The sequence below is a fragment of the Bacillus rossius genome, chromosome 1 (genome assembly GCF_032445375.1).
Source record: "Bacillus rossius redtenbacheri isolate Brsri chromosome 1, Brsri_v3, whole genome shotgun sequence".
Lineage (NCBI taxonomy): Eukaryota > Metazoa > Arthropoda > Insecta > Phasmatodea > Bacillidae > Bacillus > Bacillus rossius.
In genome coordinates, this window is record NC_086330.1 from 349,506,344 (window position 1) to 349,533,978 (window position 27,635).

At 37.4% G+C, this 27,635-nt stretch overlaps 1 protein-coding gene and 1 long non-coding RNA gene across 6 annotated transcripts in view; one reads left to right on the top strand and one right to left on the bottom strand.

The window, feature by feature from the left end:
• Positions 1-27,635, bottom strand: part of LOC134528215 (glycogen synthase kinase-3 beta-like) — a 251,874-nt gene that overhangs the window by 88,282 nt on the left and 135,957 nt on the right. The window lies entirely within an intron of this gene.
• Positions 2,107-5,837, top strand: LOC134528217 (uncharacterized). Its single transcript, XR_010074365.1, has 2 exons — positions 2,107-2,685; positions 3,346-5,837. It is a non-coding gene; the product is annotated as an uncharacterized LOC134528217 (long non-coding RNA).

Below are 27,635 nucleotides of genomic sequence, written 5' to 3' on the forward strand. Positions count from 1 at the left end.
TATACTATCACCGCCTCCGTTAAATTCTGGCTGGTCTTGTGTACGTGAGTACTTTTGAGCACAGCGTGACCACATACCAGTTAAAACATGTCACTGAATATTTCTCTTTTTCCTTCACGGTCGAGACCCCCCCAGAAGCCAAGAAACAGCTAATCACAAGAGTTTTTGAAACGGCGAGTCTTGCAAGCATAGAGGAAGGGTGGTAGATACTAACGAAATTAGTAAGCTTGTGACTGCATCTCGTATAAATATTGCAAATAAAATACAATAGTCATTCAATGTAACTTTCAGATGAAACTGTTTTTTTTTTACTATAAACATTTCTTCCGACCTTGAGACTTGGAAATTAGATACGGAGTTTTTTTTTGTGCATTGTTTGAATCGTCGCTGAAAAATTTGGAACACTGAAAAGATTTAATGTCTTCTAAAGTAAGTGATCTGACATCACAAGACCTCTTGGCTTACAAGGCAATTGCGCACTATTACAACGTCGCGTTTGTGAGTGACTTAAATTAAGATTTATTGCTGCAACGTTCGCGCCTTTAATTTTGTGCACGAAGAGATGCCATTTTGGCCAATTCCGTACAGGGAGAATAATAGCAACCTAAGAACCAGGCATAATTTACAGTAATGGCTAAAAAAAAGAAGGAAAGAATGTTATACAATATAAAACAGAAACTTTGAAAATTAACCTCTGAACGAGCGCGGAGGTAATTATTGATATTTACGTCGCAAAAAATTAATGCAGGCACTATCCAGTCAGAAGGAAAATATATATAGGCCTATAGATGCATTAATTTTTGCGATGATATATTTTTGTTCTTCTTCTCGACATTGACTGGTGTGTCGATGTCCTTGCAAGATGCACGGTTCGGGACACATCAGATTGTTGCACGGCATGGCAACGCACTTCTACCCTCTAGCGGAGCACGCGCTCGGAGCTGTATCTTTCCACCCCGCTCCAGGTCACATCCAAACGGGCCGTAAATTCCGAGGCGGGCCATGCAAACAAGTGTTTTGTTTTTCTCGACGACGTGCTCGTGTCCTCGAACGACGTCGCGAGCCTGGGGAGGGGCGGTCGTAAAGCCATCCGCGCGCATCAGCTGAGCTGCGCAGCCGCTGGCGGGGCCAACGCGATAACCCCCGGCGTACCACCGCCGGTTCCCCCGCGACGAGTCGGGGCAAGCCCCGCATATCTCTGTGCGTGTTTGTGGTGTACAACCGTTTGGAAGGATATACTTTTTGGCCTCTATATAGGCTAATAATTTTGTCAATAATGTCAATGTCAATAATTTTTCAAGACATGTGATGGTAGCTTACAGGGAGTACTATAGTCTGAAACTATGCATTTTAACTGTTATGCAATAATCGTACACTCACGCCTGTAGCATAAGGAATCACTACAAAGCAATCTGAAGCCAGCTAAAGATATTGGTTATTTTCTTTAATAAATAAATTTAATTCTAGCGAAGATTTTACCCGAATTTTTTAATTCTTACACTCATTTGAAATACCGCGAATTTATGACAATCTACTTAATTTAATACCTTATTTGAAGAGTAAAATACTTATATCACACAACGACTATTTATGGGATTTAATTTATCATTCTAACATACAAAACTACATTCCAACTAGTAAAATAATTGAATCACTCATGAACTCTTAATTTTCAAACAGAATATTGGCCAGCTGTTTCATATAAATATTTTAATCGTTAATCCAAATTTGGCATAAATAATGCATCTGTGCTGCAATCTGTGGCTAATTTTTATAAGAAAATACCCTAGATGGCGTGTTGAAGGCAATTCGAAGCAGGGCCCCAATAGTTTTAAAATATGCATCTCGCTAATGTGGCCATGGTCACGGATTCGATTTCAGTCCTCGGCAACACTCAAATTTGTGGGCATCGAGTCGATGTCAAAACCAAGGGGTTCGGGGCCCCACTGCAATCTCGGAGGCCCCGCCTAGTCAGGGGTGTGTCTGTGTTAGTGAGGCGGGATGGTAAGTGCGACGCTCGCTGGCGCTTCTAGCGCGATATTGTCCCTGAACTGGCGCGTAGTCTTGTCGTCGTGCAAACGGCAACTATGAGATATGAGCGGCAACCATAACATTATATGGCGGAGATATAACAAAGATAAAGGTGTAGTGTAAGGCCCTTGGGTGCAGGGGGGTGGCAACTCTAATAGGCCATTATGTACCCAGATACTATTTTTAATCTGCACAACAGATAGCGCTAGTAGATTGACCTAGTTCTTTTGTAAATTCATAGGTAGCGTTAGTGTTCATAATCAAATGTCAATTGAATGTTTATAAGAAACTAAATTTATGCAATAAATACTAATAATGCAATAAATATAGTGTAATATTAATTTATTTTGATTTCAAAAACAGTTGATTTGTAAAAATTGTTTTTTTTTTGCAGTAATATTCGTTTACAGATTGATTTGAGCATTATAGTCGCTCTTTTTTTTTTCGGTTTGTAGTAGATTTTGGTCGAGTGAAAGATGGATTTTACAATGGAGTTTGATTTATCATTTTGAATTATTTTCCTATATGATTGTGAATTAAGAAGCCGATGAAGATGCCTGTGAATACACATCAATGTTTTGTGTCTTCGTGCAGGAACAGTATTACTGTTAATCCTGATGTGACAACATTCAGATTTCCATGAAGCCGAAGCAAGTGAGTACTGATGTTTATATTAAAAAAATTACAATAAGTGGTTTAACATGTTAAGGGTTAGGCATTTATGTTAAGGCTTATTATACAGGATTTATAGAGCGATATTATCGAGACCTGAATTTGCGCACATAATAATTTTGTAATTACGTAGTATAATCATTTATTTATTTTTAATAACCCACACACACACATATATATACACATACATATATATATATATATATATATATATATATATACATACACACACATATGTATACACATATATATACATATACCCATTTGGGGATAGTATGGGCTTAGTAAAATTACCATAAATCAGTAATTTAAATGTAATGATTTGTGATATGAACCCTAAAAATCGTTTTGTGTTACTGAATTTATATTATTTATACAATATGTGATTCAATGAAAATTAATATATCGTAATTAAGAGAAACCCACCAAATTTATTACACTCTACAGCACTTTAATAATAAAACATTACCTCTGAAATATATACGTTCATTGAGTGGTAATGCTAAACTAAATACACATAATTAAATACATGTATGTTTATACCTTATATTTATAGTATGCTACATGCTAGCTAATAATCTGGAAATACTGATTTAAGTATGTACTAGCTCACACTATAAAATTTTTTTGTTTTGTTTCCAGGTTATTGAAGTGGATTGCTGCAATTGGCTATGACCTTGATGCCAGTAATGCTGAAACATTTAAAACTAAATATGTATGTTCCGAACATTTTGATATTGGAGCTTTCACTACATGTGACTGCATCAAATTGAATCGTGGTGCTGCTACAACATATTTTAATTCTGTGGACAGTGAAGTATGGATCTATTGTTATAATTTATTATGTCTAGAATGCTGCCAAATATAGGTGAAATGTTTATGTTACATAACATAACTTGTAAGATCTACTTGTGCAGATATATATTTTCACCTGCCTCTAAGGTCCTTTGTTATTCACAGGTAGCATTTACATGTGATGAAGCAGTATTTAACATTATTGGTCAACATGCAGTCCATTATTACAACCTTTGTACAGGCGCATACAAACATATATGTGTGGGGTATTTCACACTTTTTATTTGATGTTAAAGATTGGTATGGTGACCGGGATACTTTTTTTTATTAAACCTCCTACACAGTTCTCTACTGTTTCCCTTATCTGTTGCCTTAACATTTTTTTCCGATCAGTCCAATTCCTTGAATCACATTGCAAAAAAATTCACAATACATGGGATTGGGCCACTCTCTTCAAAGAATTGTAATTCGAGTTTAAACATAGCAAGGCTGACCATAAATTGTAGAGGAAAATTTAAAATGTTGATCTTCAACATATTTATAACCTATGATCATGTGATGTATATACAGCTAGTTAGAAAGTAAGTTGTAGTATAGTATGCAATTGAACCTTCAATAAGTTCTACATCCACACTTAAAAACTTATTTTACTTGATGTTTTATGTTCAATAACTATTCAGTATAAAGGTTTTTTTTTACATTATAAACTACAAAAGTATTCCGATTTGTAAATGTAATGAAATTCCACTGAGCCCTCTACCTTTTTTTTAACTACCATTTCTGCCGTGTGGCCTTTTTTTTCTTACTTTTGTGTTCATTATAAGTTACAACCACTCATTTGATTTATTGTGTTAAATTAAATGATATTTAAAATTGGATGTCACTTCATAAGAACATTCAGGATTACCTGTATTCACAGCGCACAATTATACAAAAGTTTTTTATGTATGTAAAAGTGTTTTACGTAAGCCAGTGGACACATACATGTATTGAGTAACATGAGAAAATTGAAATATCTAAAATAAAATTAAAAGGTTACAAGCTTTTATATACATGCAGCTCCCAAAAAAGTCTGCATACTAAAAAATAACACATGCTTTTAAATGAATTCTTACCATCTTATAAACTAGTAGTATTTTGTTATTTGATTCCAAATGAATTGTTTTTGGTTAATTTATTTGACTGTAGGGATTAAATATCATTTGTAGAATAAAGTGTGAAAAGTAGTATTGATCAATTTAACTGTAAGTACTAAATATGTGTTACATTTCTTGTAAGTTAAAATTGTTCAGGTATTATAAATTAGCTGAAAAAAGCAAACTCATGACTAGAATAAATTGTACTGTTAGGTATGTTTCGAAGAAAGACTACCTGTTGCAGTCGTTACCATGTGTATGTACCACATTTTTATTGTCATTATAACTGCCATAATTTTGTACAAATAAATCACTTAATACATAAAATATGGTTATGGAAATTCTCAGTTGAGTTTGTTAATGGATATAGGCCAACAAAAGGGGTATAAATGGGGAAGATTTTTTGAAAAACATTTAAATCACTTCAACTCCCATAACATGAAACATATCACATCTGTTTGAACATATTATAACTTAAAGGAGTATTACCAAAAATTTTGTCTACATACTTGAATATGACCAGCCATAACTGTTAAGGGGTGGGAAAAAACAAGGGTTTGAGGACAAAAAACTCCTAACTATCTTAGTAGGCACACCATAGAATCTGTTCAAATTTGTTGTCAATTTTAAAAAATTTTATAACCACCTGATAACCACCAAGGGTGCTGTGGGTAAAATAATGAGGGGTTAATGGACAAACAAATATTCTTAATTACTCTATTAAGTTAACTATAAAATCTATAACAATTATTGCAATTCTTCTAAAACTTGTATAAAACTTTGATCTGAAACAATTTTTTTAGGATTAACCAGTGCTGCAAGAAGTTGAAAATACCAGTGGGTGGAAATTTAAAAAAATAATAATAAAACTTCTGTACAGTGTACACTATCGCATCCATTCTTATTTATTTAAAACTTTCTAAATATCTTTTGAAACTTTAATGTAACCAAACATTACTGCAATGAGTGAAAATAATATATTCAGAGACAAAAAATGATAACTTTAATTATTGCACTTGCTCTCTGTATGCTGACTGCATTGCTAAAATGCACATAGACCTCCAATTAAATTAATAAAATAAAGTATTCTGCAAAATGTTGATAGCGAAACAATTAAAATTGTGCCAATCTCACCTGTGTACATGAAAATCTATATTATGCTTCAAATAGGCTATTTTATAAACCAGAAAATGAAATTACCTATTTAGGACTTTCCATTACCCTTAGCATTCCTTTACTGCATCTTATTTTTTTGTTCAGTTATAATTAAATTTTGGTATCTTCTTGTTATACGTGGGTAATTGTTCCTTATCACGTACTCAAGTTTAAGCCTTGATCCTGTATGATTGATCCTGTGGTACATGATGCTTGCTGTCTTAATTTAGTACATCAAAGATCCTGGACATAACAAAAATATTACAATAAAAATAATTTTAGGAAGTAAAAAAAAAATTACTTTCAGATTTTTATTTGATGTGATAATACCATCAGAATTCATTGTTACATCACCCCATTATTGTATCCAGGATCTTTCTATGTACTAAATTAAAACAGCAAGCATCATGTACCACAGGATCAATATATTCAGGATCATGCCATTAGGATCAAGGGATAGGCTTGGATACGCTATATGGAACATTTACCCACATTGTGTTTAAATATAAATTGTTTCATCTTGTGGGTGAAGAGAAAGAAGGTATCCTCAGTCCAATTCTTTCATCTACTCCATAGTACATATGTTTCTAAGAGCTATACAGTTGGTTTTAGATTTATTTAGCAGTAGTTAGCTTCAAACCAGAAATTATATTAGGTCTTTACAGCATTATTTATACTATTTTCCTTCACAAAAATTTATGAACCATCAGAAAAGTGTGGTGTGCTACCTTGTGTAATGTGAGAAAGCTGGTATACTTGAAACACGAGTGGGCCAAGGAAACTCATTCTGAGAACTATATATGATTTTATTTGTACACTTTAAAGTTGTGTAAGTGAGATACAATTACTAGGTCTTTTACTTTACTTTTGATCTTGAAATAACAACTTTTGAAGAAAATATTTATGATTTATGAGGTCTAAAGGTTTAGACTTAACACAAAAATAATTCATGCTGAATTTTAACTCAAAATTTCAAGGCTTGACTAGTAAACTTTAATATTGTATTTACTGTTGACTTTTTGTAAGTCACAATGTCATTTTTTTAATGTAAATTTTGAATGCAACAATATACAATATTATTCTTAAAAGTGAATTAGATAATAGGGTCATTCAAATATAAACCGGAATATTTTTATACAGATTTATTGGTGATATACGAAAACTACAAGTGGAATGCCTTTTTTTTCTACATAGTTTCCTTAAGCATATATACTTCCTCCCCCCTCCCATTTTTGATCCCTTCATGAAAAGAAGACTGGTGCTCCAGCAGCCAACTGCACATGTACTGTTTGACTGCAGCATTGTCTTCAAATCATTACCCTCCTAATGCCTCTTTCAGTGGACCAAACATACAGCCTGAATATTGCCTTCATTGATGCTGGTTGCCGGATGCAATATGTGGCATCGATTTCCCACTTTCAAAACTTATGGCCCAATGGAACACTTGTGCATGCCTAGGTATCTCCTCCCCATTCTCCCGCCACCGATTCCCCAGCGTACTGCACCACTCAAGTCGCTACTTGAGTCGAAAGAACAAAATTCTGTGGACAGTGAAGGATGGATGTATTGAACTTTAAAAATAGCCTTTTTAGTGTTGTTTCAACCTTGCCATATTATGGTTTACATAGTTGTGTGAGATGCACTATGTACACAAAACTTAGTTTTTTAGTTTATTTAAATTGTGAAATCATCAAATGTTATATTCATGTTCCTTTTTTTTTTCTTGGGTTATGTTTGTAACTTTGACTCTTTTTGTTTATTCATCCCGCTAGGTTAAATGGGTTTTTAATGATTTTCCATTTGAAAAAGAAAAATGTAGTGCCCAAACGTGACTTGAAAGAATTGAGTTACCACCTGATCGTGTCTGTGATAACTAAGGAGAATTTTAATTAGCAGATCTCATTTAGTCCAAAGTTTAAATTTAAAAAAAAAAATGAACAGTTTTTTTAACACAGGATCACTTTCAGCACATTGAAATTGTATCGAGCATCCTGCAAATAAGATTATGAAACAAATTCAAAAGGCTATTATTATTAATATTATTATTATACGACGGAAAATAGCCAGTTCGATAGCTCGAAACACGTTGCTAATCGATTTGTATTATACATATCGATTTATATCGTTAACGCACTTTCGATCACGGTATTTCATTTGTAGATTCATAGATGGCAGCGTAATCGGCGATTGTTTGTAGGTACAGAAAAACAGCGTTGAGTTTCCGGTCTTTATGATATATGGTCGTTGCTTGGGTGCTTTCAAGAATCTTTCATGTAAAAAAAAAAAAATGGGTGCGGCTGTGTCATGGACACGGCCTTGTGTTGTACGTGAATCCAAGTTTGTAATAGGTAATATTTTCTATACAAAATATAAAATACGCTATTTTTTCATTTAACACCATACGTATTGACTGTAATTATTTTACACTGTTTTATATATGCAATCGATAGATTTTGACGAGAGCTGACGACGGGAACTCAAACGAACGTCGTAGCTTCTCCAGTCAAAAGTTATACTAAATTTAAATCTCTAAACGCAGCAAAATAACCTCAAAATGGCGGCGCTTCCCCCTCCACCGCGCGCGATGCGTCACAGTCCTCAATTAGCGTAACGAATTATTTGATCCGTAATTATCCAGTGGTGTTATTAAATTTTGGATGGAGATGATGGATATGTAGCTGCAACACCAAACTGTAACTCCCCCGATTTTGTTATCATTCGTTTTTTGAATTTCCTCCCACTATGGAAGCAATTTTAAAGACGTATTCCCGTCAAAAATACTCGTCCGTCCTCAGCGCACTCTAAAATGTTGTTCGTCCAGACACGGCTCAAATCGCGAGGTTTCTTCCCGGGTGGGCTCCACCTTCCCACCTGTCCCTCGCGCGCCGCGCCTTAATACGCGCCGTGGCTACACATTGTCCTTAGTATGCGCTGGCGGGCGGCTCGATTAGCGAGGCTTCGCACGCCGAGCAGAGCCGCCCGGCAGCCGTGGGTGGGCCTTCGTCCCCCCCGGGGAGACCCGAGGACCGACGAGACGAACACGTGTCAGCAGACGCCTTCCGACCAAGCGCGTCCCGCAGCCCACACGTCGCGGGCCAAAGAAACCCAGGAAGGAACCACCGGTCGTGGCCTACGCCAAGGCACCGTACCAAGTATTTGCCCCAAGTCATTTCAAGAAACAATGGAGTATAGAAATAAAAAAATATAAAACAATTGGACGGGGCCGGGATTCGAACGCCGGGTTCTTCCGAAAGCAAGTCCAGCGTTTTTTCCCGTGGCGACACTCTCGCTCGAACAAGTTATTTCAAAAACATGTTAACATACTCACATACGAATAAAATACCTCATGGACCCTTAGCAGTTACGATGTAGTCACGAACCTTCAAATTATAATTGCCAGTAATTCACAAATCTCTCAAATTTCTATTAATCATACCTTACGAAGTCAAAAATATCCTAAGTATTTTTGAAGCATAAAAAATAATTAATAAAATATCACAACTGTTAATGAGTCATTGTCAATGACCATATTTCACATCTTTGAAGAACGGATAGCTTATTTACAGCCCAAGATAAAGTCACTTATTATTACAACAATAATTAACGTTGGCCACTCCCTGCACCACGATCAAGAGCTTGGATTCTGTGTGACACTTTCTTTTGTTCTGTATTAAAACTATTAAATTTTGAATTAGCAAAATAGTATTATGGGCAACGAGGGAATAAACAAAAACAGTTAATTCTAACCGACGACTGTAGTGCAACAAAATTTTCGCTCAATTGTGTAAAAAAAAATCTCAAATACATGTTACCGACAAGACTGTTCCTACTCTCATGTGTGGTATAGAATGATAACATGGCAGGTCTTACACGCAACCTGCACTAGTGATTTACCCCCTATACTTATAAGCACCCCCCCTTTTTTTATCGATACCTTCCCTGAGGTTATCGATATAAATTATTTAGCTCTCGCCGTTAACTATTCTGTATCATCTATAGCAATACAAACGTGCACATCTGACCTAGATTCAGCTATTCGAACATTTATATTCACAGACGTACTTGTCAAATCAATGACAACCACACATACGAGTCGAGATTTGTGGCTCACGAAAGTTTCCAGAAATAGCACGCTGTAAACATCTTGGACTCAACATCATGTTGTCTAAATGAAATTGTTTCTGAATGTATGGCGAGGGGCTGTTGGGTTTGATTTTACCAAGGGACGGGGTTTCACGAAAATGAGCACGAACAACTACCAACAGCTTTGTAATCAACGTCCAGTCGGCCGGAATCAAACCCATGACCTACTTAAATGCGACTCAGGTACGTCCCATTACCCACTCTCACGACTACGCCCTTTCATTATCACACAGATATCGATTCACTAGAAAAACTTAAAAAAAATATATATATTATATATTACACGTCTTGCTTAGAAACGGTACTATTTTATTTATGTTGTTCGTTTTCCCCCCCCTTCATTCTCTTCAAGGTCACCTAGTCGCTGCGTATCTGCTTCCAGAGGCTGTACTGTGGTGCAAAAGTTAATACCAGCCGGGTAGCATTCAGTAGACCGAATGTAATTTGTGATGACTTTCGGTCGATGTTCGGCCTGTGCCGTGCCACCGATCAAACGTAATTCCTCTTCTTTTAACATAACTATAACCAAGTGTTTGTAGAAGGGGCCCGGGTTAGGGAGGGACCTAGGTGCGTCTCAGGCCGAAGCATATACGCCTGGTCGTGCTGCGATTAGCCGTGCAGGGAGAAGGTCGCATGCATCGTGTGCTTTGTGCGGGGATTGGCCAGCCATGGCAGCGATTGATGCCATGACTAACTCTCCTATCTTAGATCTAGACTATTACAAGTTAAGTTGGGCTCATGTAAAATCTGCAGAGACACAAAGAAAACTCTGGACGCATACATGCGGGGTGTAATGGGCATGTATAATGTAGGACAGGGTGTTACGTTCTGGAAAGTCGGGGATTATTCTTTTTAATTTCGAAAAAGTCATGGAAATTTCACAGTGATAGTAATTTGAGGGGTAAATGTCGTGGTCCAATTTTCCACCGCTTAAACTTTTTTTTTAGTTGGTGGTGTATTTTATTGTCATACACACTGTGAAATGGCGTATGCAAGGTTATGTTTGAATTCGTCAATTTGTAAATATAATTCTAGGCTAGATATGGTATTATCTTTGAAAGATTTGTGCAATGGGAGTGCATGACTTGATGTAAGCTTTAGGACATACGCCATTGCTTAGCACATGTATGCATGTAGAAGAAAAAAAAAACCACAAATGACAAAAAACACAAATTAAGCAAAAAATTGCTGTTGTCAGGATTTAACGCTACACAATACTCCACAACAGGATAATGGTCAACAAAGAAAAACAAAGAAAAATGGACTAACAGAACGAAAAAAAAACCCACAAATGATAACAGCACAAAAATACCGAACCAAAAAAATTCAGCACAACAGTTAAAACTAGACAAAAACACAGCAAAACGAAAAGACGAAACAAACACAATAATTTCCCAAAAAAAAAAAAAAAAAAACACAAATGATGACAGCACAAAACTATTGAACCCAAAAAAATTCAGCACAACAGTCAAAACGAGACAAAAACACGACCAAACGAAAAGACGAAACAAACACAACAGTTTTCTAAAACAGAAACAAGATACGTTTCGGGAACTGCTATCTGCTCCCGTCCTCTTGCAGAGACGCACATGGTACGGAAACACAGGTTCGGTGATGGTAGAGGCTGGATTTTCTTAATTTTTCAGAAAAATCTCAAAATGGGCAATTACTTTTTTTTTTATATAAAAATAGGTAGGTAAATTTGAAATCAAAAGTAATTTTGTTGAGTGGACACCCTGCGGGAGAAAGGCGATGAGCCGCAGTGTCTCTGAAGGCGGCCGAAGGGACGTGGTTCACGAGAACGAGCGTGTCGCGTGCCGGCGGCCAGAGGGCACGAGCGCGCCTGGCGGTGTCTGCCTCTCGGCCGGGCGACCCCCGTGCTCCGGCCTCCCGCATTGCGGCGCATCGGCGCATCGAGCGGTCGTTCCGAAACTGCGTGCACTCGAGCTTTTTTTTTTTTTTTTTTTTTAATTTTGAGGTTTTTATAGAAATACAGGGAAACGGTCTTGGTATATGTTTTTTGCCATTATTATCGGTATTTGTAAAATTCTTGGAAATATTCCTAATTGAAACTTTCGTCTGATCAATCGGGTCGTTGTTACACAATATATGTTCATTTTACGGGTTACCACAAACGGGTAACGCAGTATGCAAAATAGCTCCTATGCAATTATGTTTATTTTTAAATATGTCTTCATAAAAATATGTATTTATCAAAAAAATTAACATGACTGTGAAGCGGCATACAACCGAAAAATGCGCTGGTGGTGTGCCCGCCTGGGGGCTCACTTGTTAAGTGTAATGTTGTCTAAACGTTTAAAATGAGGGAACTGAACTGCAGATGGGTGTAAGTGCTGTCATAACAACCTAAAAGGTTTTGGGTTAAGAGTCCCGCTTGTTGTTTGGGTCTGACGTTTTCAGGTGGTATTTTTAGTGTGTAAATTGTTCTTTTTTAATATTCTCGCATTTAACTGAGAAAATTTTAATAATGTGTAAGATAATAAACTAAGTAGCTGATATTGTATGAATTTCTGAATAATATTTTTAAGGCGTCTATATTAATATGACCAAAGAATATGTAAGGCTTCATAGAAAAATCTTAGTTTATAGTTCTCGGAGAGGTTTTCTCGGTTTTATTTTGTTACGTTCATGTTTCTATCACGCAGGATTTTAAAATTATTCAAACGTTTTTATTACGCAGGCATTGACTATTCGGTCATTGTGAACATTATATTTTGATGGATTTTAAATTTTCTGGGGGGATTGTGGGCGATAAATCTTTAAGGTTCTGTGAACTTGATAAAATAAACACTTTTTCCCTACCACCTAACCCCCTTAAACCCTTCGATTTTCTGGCCCAATTGAGTTGTAAGCCAATCGACGCAAACTTAGAATTATAGACCTGGCGTTTTTCTTCTTCTTCTAAATTTCCGGCAGTTAAACCCATTAAACCCGATTTATTTAACTGGAACTACAATTTTTTTTTTTACGAATTATTTATATTCCCACAAGTCAATAAAGCCAATATTGCGAACCATTGAAGTTCTGGAAACGATTCCCTTTGGCAGTTATACAGTTATATCACCTAAGGATAAATTATATATATATATATATATATATATATATATATATAGCTACTGTCAAGGAGATAATGCACACAATTTCCCGCGAACGTGCTGTGCATACTTCTTTTATATTGTAATATCTAAGACGAAAAAGAAAATTCCATGATCTTACAGTACATACACCTTTACGTTATGTTAGTAGTAAAAAAGAAAGTATCGTTATTTGGTGATAATTCTCATATACCATGGGTAATGAATCAAGTCAATCAAATACAAGCACGTAAAATTAATACCTACACTAATAAAACATGAAATCATAATCAAAATATTTCCAAACCTTATGCATTTAAATAATTTAACAATGGGACAAATTTGATCAATAATACATAATACTGATGCTTAAAACAAATTTTAAAAAGCCAATGATAAAGAAAACAATGGCAAAACAACGCGGAGCAAGTATGGAAATTCAGCTGGCTGCGGAACCTCCACCAAGCGAGTATGAGTACTCCGTACTTGAGTGAAGAGTGACACTCCCACACTCGCGCACTTTACCGCTAATGAGAAGCTATTAATCTTGCGTGAGATAATCGCAACTGTGAATGTTATTCACGAATGGTGTATCAATTAATACAATCAATCTCTTATTGAGCAACAGCGACTCTGACACGGAATTCGTCCAACGTGTAATTACAGTGAAACATCTCACATATGACACGTTCAGGAACACGGCCATACCGGTGTACGCCCGGTGGCGTACAGGGCTTGCCTTCATGCCGTAATTAAGGATAGCCTACAGTTCACAGAGATGAAAACTACAACCACAACCCAAACAGTTCCGAAGTTTACCGAAGTAAAAGGTTAGGTTACGTTGGCGTTATTTAAAATACTCTTTGACCGTAACTATATATAAATCTTTGCAATTTGGTGTTTTCTCACGAGCGATCAACAAACATCAGAGAACTTCGGAACTGTTCAGACGTGGCTCTCATACCTGTGAACTATAGGCTTCACTGTAATTAATGATTTTATTTGTGAGTTAATTAAACTTTTTTAATCCATGGAGAAATTTGTTTCTTCTTTGGTACATGGTTATTTTGCCAGAGACTGTGGTTGGCTACAGTTGTAGGTTAAATTCGTAGTTGTCTGAATTATTTATGTTTGTTGGAAAACCTTGTAAAACAATTTTGATGTACTTTTTAATTTTAAGTTAGTTAATTGTGGTATGATTCCTTAGTCTTTTTTGGTGTTTGCATAGGGGTTGTATAGCTAACCATTTTTAAAACTTTTTGGATTGTGCAAAAGTAATTGTTAAACAATGCACTGTTAATATTTGAGATATTAAGGAACATCCTGTTTTAACGAGGAGAAACCTTTTTTGGGCTTACGACAGCACACGGGATGCTGAAGAGTTTAATTAATTTAGCTTCAGAATAGGTTGTAGCACTTGGCTGGTGCTATTTAACTAATACCAGGAGTTGAGTATAAGTCTTTAGTAGACTGTATCATACGATCTTTTTTTTTTTTTTGCATTTAGGGTTTGTTTGGAATTTTAGTAGCAGTGATAAAAAACTTTTATCTTGTGTGGGGATAAGCCATCTTGGATTGGGTAAGCCAGCTATATCTTATAAATGGAAGCCATCTAAATTTTATTATCTTCCTCATTGAATTCAGTGTTGAAACTTACATCAATACAAGCCTACTAAATTAACATATATAAGGATACCAATTTAACACTGCCAAATATTATTTAATTTATTTGTGATTGGCTTCAAATCTCAAGAGGACTGAAAGAAAGTGATTGTGTAAATATTTCTTAGTTGAACCTAATAGGCCCTACGTTATTGAACGGTCATATAAACAAAAAACAAAGAGAATTTTATTTATTTGGATTTTTTTTTATTTCTCTGGAAATGTTAAACAAGGCAGAATATTAATTTGCAGTACCCGTGTCCAACCTCACAGTTAGATAAAATATTATTACATTTTAGTATTGAATCTTTCTTGAGGTGGTTCTGTTTTAATAAATATATAATTCAAATATATTATTCGGAGTGTTTTATGCCACATACCTTGTTGCTGTGTGTATTGATTATGTATTTGTCAAGTGTTGAAATTGTCTATGTTTTGTTTTTTGTTATGAATATGTAAACTTTCATATCCTAACTAACATTATTTTCCAGAGTAAAAATATTAATATAATGAATATTTCCTTATAATTTAATTGTATGAAAAACCTTTATAGTCTGCCTTTTATAATATACTAGCTGAACTACTCTGTGTTGCCCAGACTTGAAATTCCTTGGGAGCATGTTTCCGGAAAACCTCGTTCGCAATTAATGGCTATGCAATATAAAAAAAATCACTGCCGAGTTTTAAGTCTGTATAACATTTACTTGAAATACGGGAAATGTTCATTTTTAACGCTTCCGAAAACCCCCTTAGAATATAACTTTTCAGAAATGCATAATTAAACACGTGTTATTTTATTTCTTTTGAAGAGTATATTTACACAATTTCACCATAGTAACCTTTAAAAAAAGTTATTACGTACGAACTATACCACCCCTTTTGGGATGGAATTTCAAAAAATCCTTTCTTATTGCACCCTTGGGGTACTCGAGGAATATTTCCTCCGAATTCCATGCTTCTAGATCCACCAGTTTAATCTGTGCGTTTCTGTTATTCAGTGTTACATTTTTACTAAGTATATTTATTTTATATGGATATTAGAGCATTATTACACCGGATTAGCGAATTCGCAGGATAATAAACTTTCCTTAGTTTTAACGGGAACACCAAATGTGTAAATGTGAAACTGCAATGAAAAGAAAACCGACAGCGCAGTAACGCGATATTAAGATCAAGGTCAACAGCCGGAACTACATAATGTTGTGAATCATAGCGAATACTGCTGGAGAGGACAATAGGAACGCCTCACGCGTTAGGCCACCCACTTCGCACAGCTGTCGTCCCGGTGGCGGACGTACAGGCGCAGAGTGAAGATCTACGGAAAGGCGCGCAGCACGCCTCGCTGTGCCCAGCGAAGAGAACAAATGTAGGTCGGCATACCCTATATTTAAAACCCCAATTAAAATTATTCTCCTTGACCACATTACGCCTATAACCTTCCTAATTTCATTGATCATCTAATCGCCTATAATGAACAGACAGCTACTGTTGAAACTTTCTGGGTCACTGAATGTAAATTTAACCAATTAAATCATTTTTATCCTTGAGTATTTTTTTTTAATATTTTCTTCAATGCAACAATATGTAGATCTGTCTTGATAAAAAAAATGCTGGCACTAAATTTTCTCTTAACCTTGCAAAGGTTCGGACAAATTCACCATAATCGCAGCTCACGGGCATTTCTCGCATACATGCAGAATCAAAAGCAAAGCGAACTGAGAGCCGTATGACCAAACACGTTAGACAACATGTTAGCGGGAGTTCCGCGGGATATTGTGCCGGCGAGGACAGGAAATACGAAAATTAGCACTTGCACTGAGCGCATCTTTATTGCAATTACCACACTTTCAGAAATTAAAAATTCAAGCATCGGTTGGTAAAAAAAAAAGATTAATTCATACAACCCTACTAGTGGCATGAGAAAACTGGAACGGAACATCTCAAATTCAGTTTCCGAGACATGAAATGACTGGAGCGAGTAAATTCGTGGGCAGAGCAAGAGGCGCAACAGTGAAACGCCCCACTCGCCAACGGGAAAACCCGGGTTCGAACACCGTTCCGGCTACCCCCAGTTTCGTTCACCGTGTCTTCTTTTTCCGAAATCACTTCAAACAAATGCTGCAATGGTTTCTATCAAAATGCCACACCCAACTTACTCCTAATTTCTCTAATTTGTGTTACATATTGCTTACCTGGAACTAAAATAAAAACTATCATTATTTAAAGAAACCACGTTTACTATGAGAGTGGATTAAAAAAAGTAACAAATTGTACCAGTACATTGTAGTAGACTCCTGATAACTTATCATGAAGAATATGTGGTTGATAACATATTTTAATTGCCTCATCAAATACTACAATAATTTATCATTATCATTTTTTAAAAAAGTTACGGTAGTCTTGTTCTGGTGGCGCGATATGCCCGCCCCTAATCCCTCGTAGTCGACGAGGCGTAAAAACCAAAATGCAGGAAAATGTCCACAATCCGGCACGATTGGAATCACCGCCATGCCGGATGACCGAACGTCACTGTATTTTTGTGATAACGTGGAATGTAACTCGGTAGAAAACAGGAAACGCTGTACAGAAACGTAAACCGATAGTAACTATGAACTCTGAGCGAACTGAAAACTCCCGCAGCGCAGTGCTGCGACCAGACGGCCAAGGTTCACACCCCGGGAAAAAAAATGTAAATAAATGCGCGCGGCTCGATTGACGCCATATTAAACAATGTGCCGAACAATAGAATGCTGGATTAAGGGGCCCACCTAGTCAGGTGTGTGCCTGTGTTGGTGAGGCGGGATCAGTGCGACGCTCATTGGTGCTTCCAGCGCGGTATCACCTCTAGGGGCAAGGCTGTTTGATTAGTCGTTCGTAGGGCAACTATGATATCTGGGCGGTAACCATAACACTAAATGGCGTGTAACTTAAGATGAAGGTGTAATGCAAGACCCTTGGGTGTTTTCATGAATCTTTACCGGGCGTTTCATGTCTTAAAAATTATTCTGAAAACACGCGTTTCTTCTGAAACCCTGCAGGCCAGGTAACCAAGTGGCGAGCGTTGGCGAAGGTGCCCGGAAAAGGAGGAGGGGAGGGGGGAGGGGGGGGTAAAGAGGTCAACGAACTCGCGAAGCGGCGCAGCTGCGGCCGACCTGGCAAGTGGACGGGGCGGGGACGGCGCGCACACACTCTGCGACACCACAGATTCCCGTTGGAATAGGTACTACGCTTCAGCGCTCTCCCCTCGAAACAGCCCACGGTTCCTGGAACTAAGAACACCCTGGATACGATCCGCACACAGAGGATCGCCTGGAGTCGGTCTTGCGGTGGCAGTGGTTGGTTCTGATGCTCGGAGCAGGTCCCAGTGACCCCCCCTAACCCTGCGATCGGCCGACGCGGTGACACTAGCCTGACAAGAGCCAGTACGAGAGGGATGGACTCCTACCCTATCTCTCGTCCTGGTGATGTGGAGGTGAGATGAGCTCTCAGGGCCGGAACCAATGTCTTAATTCAGCAAACCAGCCCGCTGAATCTGAACAAGGGTAACCTGTTTCCCAGGAAAACTATGGCCAAGGCCTAGACAAAGGCTCGAACGAGCATGACGTGGCCGAGCGTGATTAACACCGAAGAGTCACGCCGTGGCGTCGGGGTCGAGCCCACGACCCTTAAAACACACGAGCGTGACGCTCACCGAGGTCACTAACGAGTAAGAGCTAAGCATCTCGTCGACGTCAAGGTATTCGGTGACGAGCTGAGGGGGGGATCGGTGACATGGGAGCAGCTTCGGAATGCATTAGCACTGGGAAACGGGATTTTCTCCGACCAAAAAAAAAAAAAAAAAAATGGCAACAGGCGTTTCCCAATTACGAAAAACTCTGGTTCGATCCTATATCGAGTCGAACCTGCATCGCTTTGGTCGAGAGGGAGGAGCCCAGGCACCGGGGGAGAGGAAGGGAGGGGTGTATGACCCGGTTGAGTTCCGAGATTTCATTTTTTAAAGCTTGAGTTTAACCTGATGGGACCAAATTACAAGTCTATTGTTAACTGAATTCAAAGGAAACCTTACAAGTTCAGCGATACACAGATCAAGTCAACAGTTATGGCCACGGTAATGTATACATATTTTTTTTATTGTTTTAAATCATGGGGTTATAAAGTTGTACATTAAGTAAAGGGCCGAAAGCCACCCCCCCCCCCCCCCATATGACCAGTAAAATCACCGTGCCCAGCAAACAGCAGCGCCGGCCTTCATCAAGAAACTAAGAAATCAAAATAATTTACATGGACTGCTTCGCTTTCTTGTGCTAGTGATGAGGAATTGGTGCGACGTTGACATTTTACGGACTGTAAGTGTATAACGCGAGGCATTTTTGACAGGCGCTGCAAGGAACATTATAGGACTTCACCTGCTGAATATTGTGACGTAATAAACAAATCAACCAACAAAGATCCATGTAGCCTAGACTAGTTGATCACGTATCGACATCTGTTTTGTTAGTTTTATAACAAAATTCAACTGTCAGAAAATTTATGTTCCTGCAACTCATATTGAACAGAGTGTAGAGGTGAAATGAACGTTCCTGAAACTTATATGGAACAGTGTGTGTAGGTGAAATATATGTTTCTGTAGCTTATATTGAAATTCGACAATATAGTTGGATGTGGTAATATTTGACAGACATTATTTTAATTATTTCACCTTTATAACCTTGTTAATCGCCCGTGTATGCTTCGCTATTTTAAAGTTAGGTTGTGACGAAAAACGGAAGCCATTTAAAATTTTGCTAGGCACGATTCTTGATTGACTTATTCCGTCCAGCATGTAACATATTTTAGAATCCGTCCTACATGTAAAATAATTTGATGTTAACTCCGGTCATTCAACTTGTCAAACAAACATGGCTGCGCGAGTGACGTTTTCGGTGACATTGTTCGACCACACACATTGGAAGGTGCTGAAAGCAAAAGTACGACAGTGTGACAGCCGCGGGGATACCACTCGCCGCAGCTGCCGAGAAGGAACGACGACCTCGGTCCTCGGACTCTCAACAGATGACGACGGAAGCAGATAGAGAACGGTCGAGACAATTAGAAAGCGATTAGTAAATCGTTTTCAGGCTCGACACGGGAACACAATGACGCGTGGTTATTGCCGCCTTCTCACTTTTTATTTTTTTATATATATATTTTTAAAATCTTTCTCCAAATTCAGTGACGCTGTCCGGAACCGATATAGCCATTGTAGTAATCGATACAAATTCTCTTAGCCAAATATGTACATCGCGTTTCGTAAGGATTGAAGAAGGCAATTTTTTTACCCCATAAACGCATTTGAAAATCTGGTGGACTAGAACACATTGTGAGAAACACCAAGTCGCAGGGGAAAAACACTGCGTCCGCTGGTAAGCCTAGCTCGAATATTGATTTCACACTCAATCTCTGATCACCGCGAAAATTTTTCGAAATGCAATTACATTAACACATTAGCGGTTTTCTTTTTAAATCTAATATTTCACATTTTTTTTTTGCTTTTCTTATCTCTACTGTAATAAAGACAGACAGTTTTGTGTGATTTATCAACATGTAATGAATGCTTCGGCGAAAATATGATTTGAGCAGTTTCGGCAGTGCCAACCTTGCAGAAAAGAATTTGGGGCAAATTCGCTGCTGATGAAAGTAATTTAAAATATATTCTGTAACTACTCCATCTCAGTGTCATCTGTTGCTTAAGAATGACAAAAGTGAGCCCTAACGTTTTGTTATCATTTCAAAAATTTCAATGCTTCAAAACAAATAAAATCTTTTTAAGTGGGATAAGATTGAAATTATGGTTGTGACGTGATTATTTAAAAACGGTAGCATGACATTGTAGATAGCTGACATCACTCTTACTTCTGAAATGTGGTCAGTCAGTATCAAAATTAAATATGCACACAATTAAATATAAGTTAGTTTTTATCAAATAATTATTAAGCACATAAATTACGCGACACAAACCTTTTACAACAAGGTCAGTTAAATCACTGGTAAAAATTATTCATACATACAGTTGTTTTGTAAGAACTAAGAGTTTATGGTAGTTACTTGTACTGTTACGTATAACTTACACGTTCGCGGCTTGTTAGCTACCCTACCCACATGTTCCTTAGTTTAAAAAAAAAAAAAAATGTAGGCAATATTTCTCAGTCTTCAGGTTAGCAATAGTTATATTATGAATCAAGGTAATATTTACAGATGCCCTATTAATAGTCAATGGAAAATGTTCGTTCCGTTCAATGAGGGATGCAAACAACTTGATGAGAAATAATTCCCGCCGCAATCCTGCAATGCGCCTGCAAAACGCGAACCAGACATGCCAACCGCAAGAGCAATCACGCACCGTCGCCGCAGAACGAAGAAGTTCCCGTCATCAAGGCCAGCCACAAACCCACCGGGCCACTCCCTCGGATTGATAGAGCAGTTATAAACAGTGGGACTAACTATGCCACGTGAAAAAGTAATAAAAACACAATTTGCGTTAAACAACGGTCGGCATTTTCTATGCAAAATCCGCTCTCGTTCTACATAGCACATTAACATGAAAGACCTGAGGAAAACAACGCGTTCAACCTTGCACCACAGACCGTCAAAAACACGAATAATGTAGCCGCCGATTTATGAGGTTGCATACAACGCGAATAAGAGTGGACGGGGTTAAAATAATTCTGGACCTCGAAGGCATAAGACACTATGTCCACTTTGGAGAAAAATGCACTTTTAACCATGAATTTGACCATCGTTGGAGGTTCTTTGTAATGGCATACAACATTACGATTTACGATATGTCAAAAATTCACATATTTTGAGTATAAAATCTTTAAAATTATTTACACCACTCTCAGGAAAAATATGGTTATTGTGACATAGTGTTTTATGCCCCAGAAGTACAGAAATATAATTTATATTTCAGTTTTGCAGTCTAGATACATAAATGTACGTATAGAATGTATAATATATACTTTTTGTACGATATTTTACATTTATTTTATAGGAGTTCCATTTTTAACCAACTTCAAAAAAGGAGGTTCTCAATTGGACTGTTTTTTTTTGTTTGTTACCTCAGAATATTTGACTGGGAGAACAGATTATGATGATTCTTTTTTTTATTTGAAAGCTGGTGCTTCCCGTGTGGTCCCATTTCAATTTGGTCCAGTTCTGACAATGACATCCATGAGAAAACCATATGTCTTAACTTTGCATTGAGTATGTGCGCGACAAATGGACGAATAACTCAATATCACGCCAACCGATTTAGATGATTCGTTTTTTATTGGAAAGGATGTACTTCAAGGGTAGTTTGATGAGAGTTTGGTTAAGTTCTGGCTATGGGATCCATGACAAAGTAACGTAACTCTTCAATTCTTAGAAGCAAATTAACGATACTCGGCCGAATCTTTTATAGGCTATCCGGATATTTGAGTCACCTACCGTAACGTCGTTATGGTCAAGTAATTGTCGTAGTCGAATATGATGATCAATGGAACTCCTTAAAGGCTTACAGTAAGGGTGCGATCTGTGGCAGAATTTCTGTCTGTAATCAAATTGCAATGCGCTTACGTTCGTTTATGCATTGCAACATGACGCAAGCGTTCTAATTGCATTACTTAAGGTGTATTGTGTGACCTTCATTGTCGGAAGACAGATTTTGTAGTCTCGTTATTTCCGTCAACGATCTATCGTCGTGTGGTCTAATTAATAATTTGTTGGCGTCCAAATCTGATAAAGCTATGCCTTCCGAACTTTTGACACGGCTTAGTGCAACATTATTTGCCATTTTGCAAAGTTTCTTTTTACCAAGTTCGATTATCGATATTATCCCTGTTCAAAACTTTTTTCATGTAAAGCCGCATTTTCGAAAGTCTATTTTTGCGCTCTTCGCAAGTCTCTTTTGAAATTGTCCTCGAGGTAGATTTCCTCTGTTGAGATAGGCGTTTCTCCCTGAATTCGTTTGTTTCATTTAAAAGGCGCTATCTCATATGAGCAGCACGTTTAGTAGGGCTACCGTTATTCAGACAAATTAGTTAGTGTACTTCAGATTCTTAAAAAAAATAATAAACACAAATTTTAACAAAAAAAAACTATTCCAAAACAAATTAATATGCACTAAAAAGTAAAAAAAAATAATAGCGTGTTCTTCTACAACTTAATAATCAACTTAATTTTTCTACTCATCAATATGTAGGTTCGATCTATGTGTTTACCACGCGAGAAGGTAGGTAGGTACTTACTCACTTCAAATCTAACTCAACACATACCTATGAATAACAAACCAAACAATGATCAAAATATTTTTTAGAGTTATCCTATGTAAAATGAAATGAAAAATATTAGACTACTTAAAATTCAATCAAATTACCTTCTCGCGTGGTAAACACATAGATCGTACCTACATATTGATGAGTAGAAAAATTAAGTTGGTTATTAAGTTGTAGAATAATACGCAATTATTTTTTTAAAACTTTTTAATGCATAATTATTTGTTTTGGAATAGTTTTTTTTGAAGTCGGTTTTTTTTGGTTAAAATTTGTGTTTATAGACTATAATAATGCACATGTGAATAAGGGGGGGGGGGACTTTTTTTATACTAATGATGAGCCCCAATGAAGTACTGGATATTTATAAAATATTTTTGCGAATTCACAAGGCTATAACATTTATACGAAAGAAAATAAAACCTTCTTGCGAATTTTAATAACTGAATAAGAACACAAATATTTTTTTAAATGTACATTTCATGAATGTTCAATGTGACAATGTGTCACACGGCGGACGCACGGTATACGTCTAAACAGTAACTGAATTTGCTTTTGCGAACATTTCAGATGTCACTGCCTGCAGCCATCTTGCGATGCAGAACTGCAGTTCGCCCACAGTCGTTGGAAGGGGAGGCAGGCAGACGGGAGTCTTTGACAAGCCCCCCGCAAGAGCATACCGCGTGCGCCGAGATCGGACGACCTTGGGAAGCCAGTGCTGCAAAGCCCATGACTAGAGACCTGCAAAATTCGCGGATTCATTCGGCGATAGGCTAGAATTCAAACACATATACATCTTACATAATTTTGCTATTGGCTTACTGTTCATCTGGACGAATCTCAAACAGTTATAAACCCTAAACCAAAGAAGGATCGAATCACAGACAAACCACCTGGACGACTTACAAGTCGGCAGCCAATAAACTTGCGTTATTTGCCGGAGTGTACAGGGGTATGTGCAGTCGATCCTGAAGGCCATCGAAACCGCGAATTTTGCAGGTCTCTACCCATGACGGATACACCGTTCAGGATGCCCCTGTTCGAACGTCTCGTCCAGGCACACGGGGTCGTCCTGTGGACTTCCGACTTTCCCTCACACGAACAACCAGTCTCCTCAAAACTGCTGGTACCACCGTATGGGCGGTAGGAGGTTCATACTGCCGTAATGTCGGCGGAAACCACGTCGAACAGTGGAACCTGTCTCGCTCTTGTTGAAATGGAGAACGCAAGACGCTTTTTTTTATCGCTGTGTTGTCGCCATCTCGATGCAAACCGAACGAGCGTGCTAGAAGTGCCAGCTGTGGCGGCAACAGGGCGACATCTATCGGTGAGCCTCGGAGAACTTGCCGATGCGACAAGTAGGTATGCATCTGCAACATCTCTCTCTCTCTCTCTCTCTTCATTTATGGAAAAGTTGTATCCTTGTCAAATCGGATGAATAGTTTAGAAATATCCTATATTACGTTACTGCTTACACAAATTTATCATCGTACAGCATTGATAACAGGTTTCGTACACATACAAAACGCGGACATACTTATCTGTGTGTACAAACAGAAGAGTTTTAAATAATACAAACGGTAAGTAATAAATTACGACTTAAAGCTCGGTCTCACATGCAATGCTGATATTTTTTCTTTCTTTTTTTCTTCCGTGGATACTCTTAGGGCTATTTGTAAAATAATTAACTCCATACCTGCCTTGCATTTGTTGTTCTGCAGCAAATATTTTCAACAGATATACTCTTAGTGTAATATAATGGCTGTAAAAACGTGCGCAAGTAATGAAGGCGAAATTAGGTTTTTTATGACAAACAATTTCGATGACTTTTTATGCCCATGGCAAATCCTACTGTCGCAAGTTCTACTAATTACCTGAAACCATGCATGGATCACGAAAAAATCTGAAATTATTTAAAATTTACGCTCCTGTTGAAAGCAGAAAAAAATTAAATTAAAACCATAACTAATATTTTGCAAAGTGTCGTTAACGGTACAAAAACAGCGCGTGTTCACATTTAATTCCGATGTAACGCGTTGGTAAAACTACACATGGTCAAGAAGTAGGTACATGTCAAAATACATTTTACTCTGCAATCGTTTCACTTCAGCTTCATTCAGATATTACTCGGATTTCCGTTTTCGTCTTTGGAGTGATACTGTTCTGGAACGCAGCCAAGTACATTTGTAACTTAAGGGGATTGGTGCACCAGCATCGTATTAAAAAAAACAATATATTTGTTAATGATTCAGCTACTAGAGAAGATTTGAACCATTCTGGTGTAAAATTATTTTTTTAATTTTTTTATTTTAATTAAGTTATTGCTGATTTTCGGGATTTTTTTTAAATTCAAGCTTTATTAATAAACTATAAAGAATTCAGTGGTAAAACTTTCGCAGATAAATTTTCAGACACGGGAGATATGACTGTGACCATTATTTTATCTGTAATTATTATTAATTTAACGTATTTACAATTTGAATTTTAATAAATGAGCTGCTACGAAATTGCGTGATATTCATTTGCGAATTTAATAACATTCGCGTTTTCATTTGTAATTCAAACGCCAATATATCTGTCGGCTGAATGATTGACTTTATTTTAGTCTTTAGCTTATTGCAGTCGGACCTAAAGTAAAAACGTAGCTGTAGAAGTTTGAGCAGCGTGCAAGCTCGGATACGAGAAATTATGGAGCGCGCTGGACAGTAGTGACACCTTGCGACAGTTTCCCGAACTGTTTGCAGCCAGTGTTTTCTCTCGTTCCCACCCTGCCTCAGCTGTCTGCTGTTTACGAAGGGGAGACGGGATTTCGCGCGAAACTGATATGAAGGTCAACGTACTCATTTTCAGTAGATAAGAGAACGTGTTTGGTCTAGCTCGGCGTATAATTGAATGGTTATTCTCTGTTATTATTTAACACAGTGATTTAGCTAGATGTTTTTTGTTGTAAGCGTGAGATTTATTCAGGAATAAAATGCCGAAGAAACCTCCACCAAGCATAGTACACAAAAGAACAAAACTATCGAAAGCCATTAGAGCACTTAGAAAAAAGAATAAAGAAAGATAAGAGATTATTTTATTATAGCTTTTTTACCATACATTTATTTTTCAGAGTTGCGTATGTACAACGCGATGGACGCGATGCGACAACATAAAGATGTGTAAAATTGTAAACATGCTTTTTTTTTCTAGCAATGCGTGAACCATTCATAAACTATACTCAACATGTATCCGTATGATTACGTTTGAATTTTTTTTATGACAGGCATCAATGTTAACAAGTTTATTAAGCCACAATATACTTTTTTTCAGAAAAATAAGTGTAGCAGAAAACACTCAACATAGTCTCACACAAAATCAGTTTACATGAATGCAGTTTTAAGAAGTAAGCTACGTAAATAATAGTTAAACATTATTTAATATATGCTGGTAACGTTTCCAAAGTATCAGCTTCGCCTTCATTCACGAACAATATTCGTGGCCTTATTTATTTATTTATTTTGCTGGCGTTTCGTTGGTGACTGTTAGGACTGCAAAATTAGTAAACATTTTTCACCCTATCCTGAGTTAAATCTAAGTGTGCGCGGTTAGATGAGGACCAGATGTGTATCATGCTTACGCCTTTACACTCTACTCAGGGGTGCCCACAAGGGGGGGGTAACGACGCAGACTGCGTCATTAAAATTTCAGGGGGGGGGGGGGGGTGGTTAAAAGACGAGAAAAATGTATATATTATTTACATAATTATAGCTTCTAATGTGAAAATACGATTCTGGTGCTTTGATAAATGAAAGGGATCTTGTAAATCAAATTGGCAACCCCGCACTTTCCTCAACAAAAGCAGTTTGGCATCTGTCGGTTCAGGATGGAAATATTACCTGATATTACCAAAATTATTATTAGAAAATCAGTTTTAATTAATGCAAAATGTGATAAAATATAATACTAAAAAAGTATAATATTATAAAATAATTGAGTTAGAACATGGCATAAAAAAATTCGGGGGGGGGGGCATAATTAGTTTAGGGGGGGTGAGTCATAGTGTTTGGGGGGGGGGGGGCACCTCTGCTCTACTCATGCGGGTATTAACCATGCGCGTAAGGGCGTGTTGCCAATGACCTGTACGATAGTCAATCCTCTACGGACTCGAAAAATGTCACCTGCTCATTGGCTACTTGACTTGTGACAACTGTTTGTTATAATGCCTGTGATTCATCGTTGATTTTGTTGAGGAGTTTTCAGGGATTCAGAGCCTCCCATTTAACTGTGGCCGAATTGAAGAAGCAGTACAAATGTTACATGCTTGAATTCATAGCGAATGGAAACCACAAATATTTACTGATGTAGTGGTTGGTAAAAAAAAATATTATTCGTATCGCGTCCATCGCTTCGCGCCATGGTGGCTCCTATATTATATGGATTTACAAAATATAACGATTCATTTACGACACTTAAGATAAGGTGTGTAGGATTTTAAGAATTCACTTGAATTAATATTTAAGAACATATTTCAGGATAACTTGTGAAGACGCTCGTACAGACGGCACCGGTTGTGATGACTCATTGTTAGGGACACCTGTATTTCGAGAATACATTTCGTGTCAAGGTATTTCACAAAATACTGTAGCTTTTCTCTTGTGGTTATTGGCTGAGAG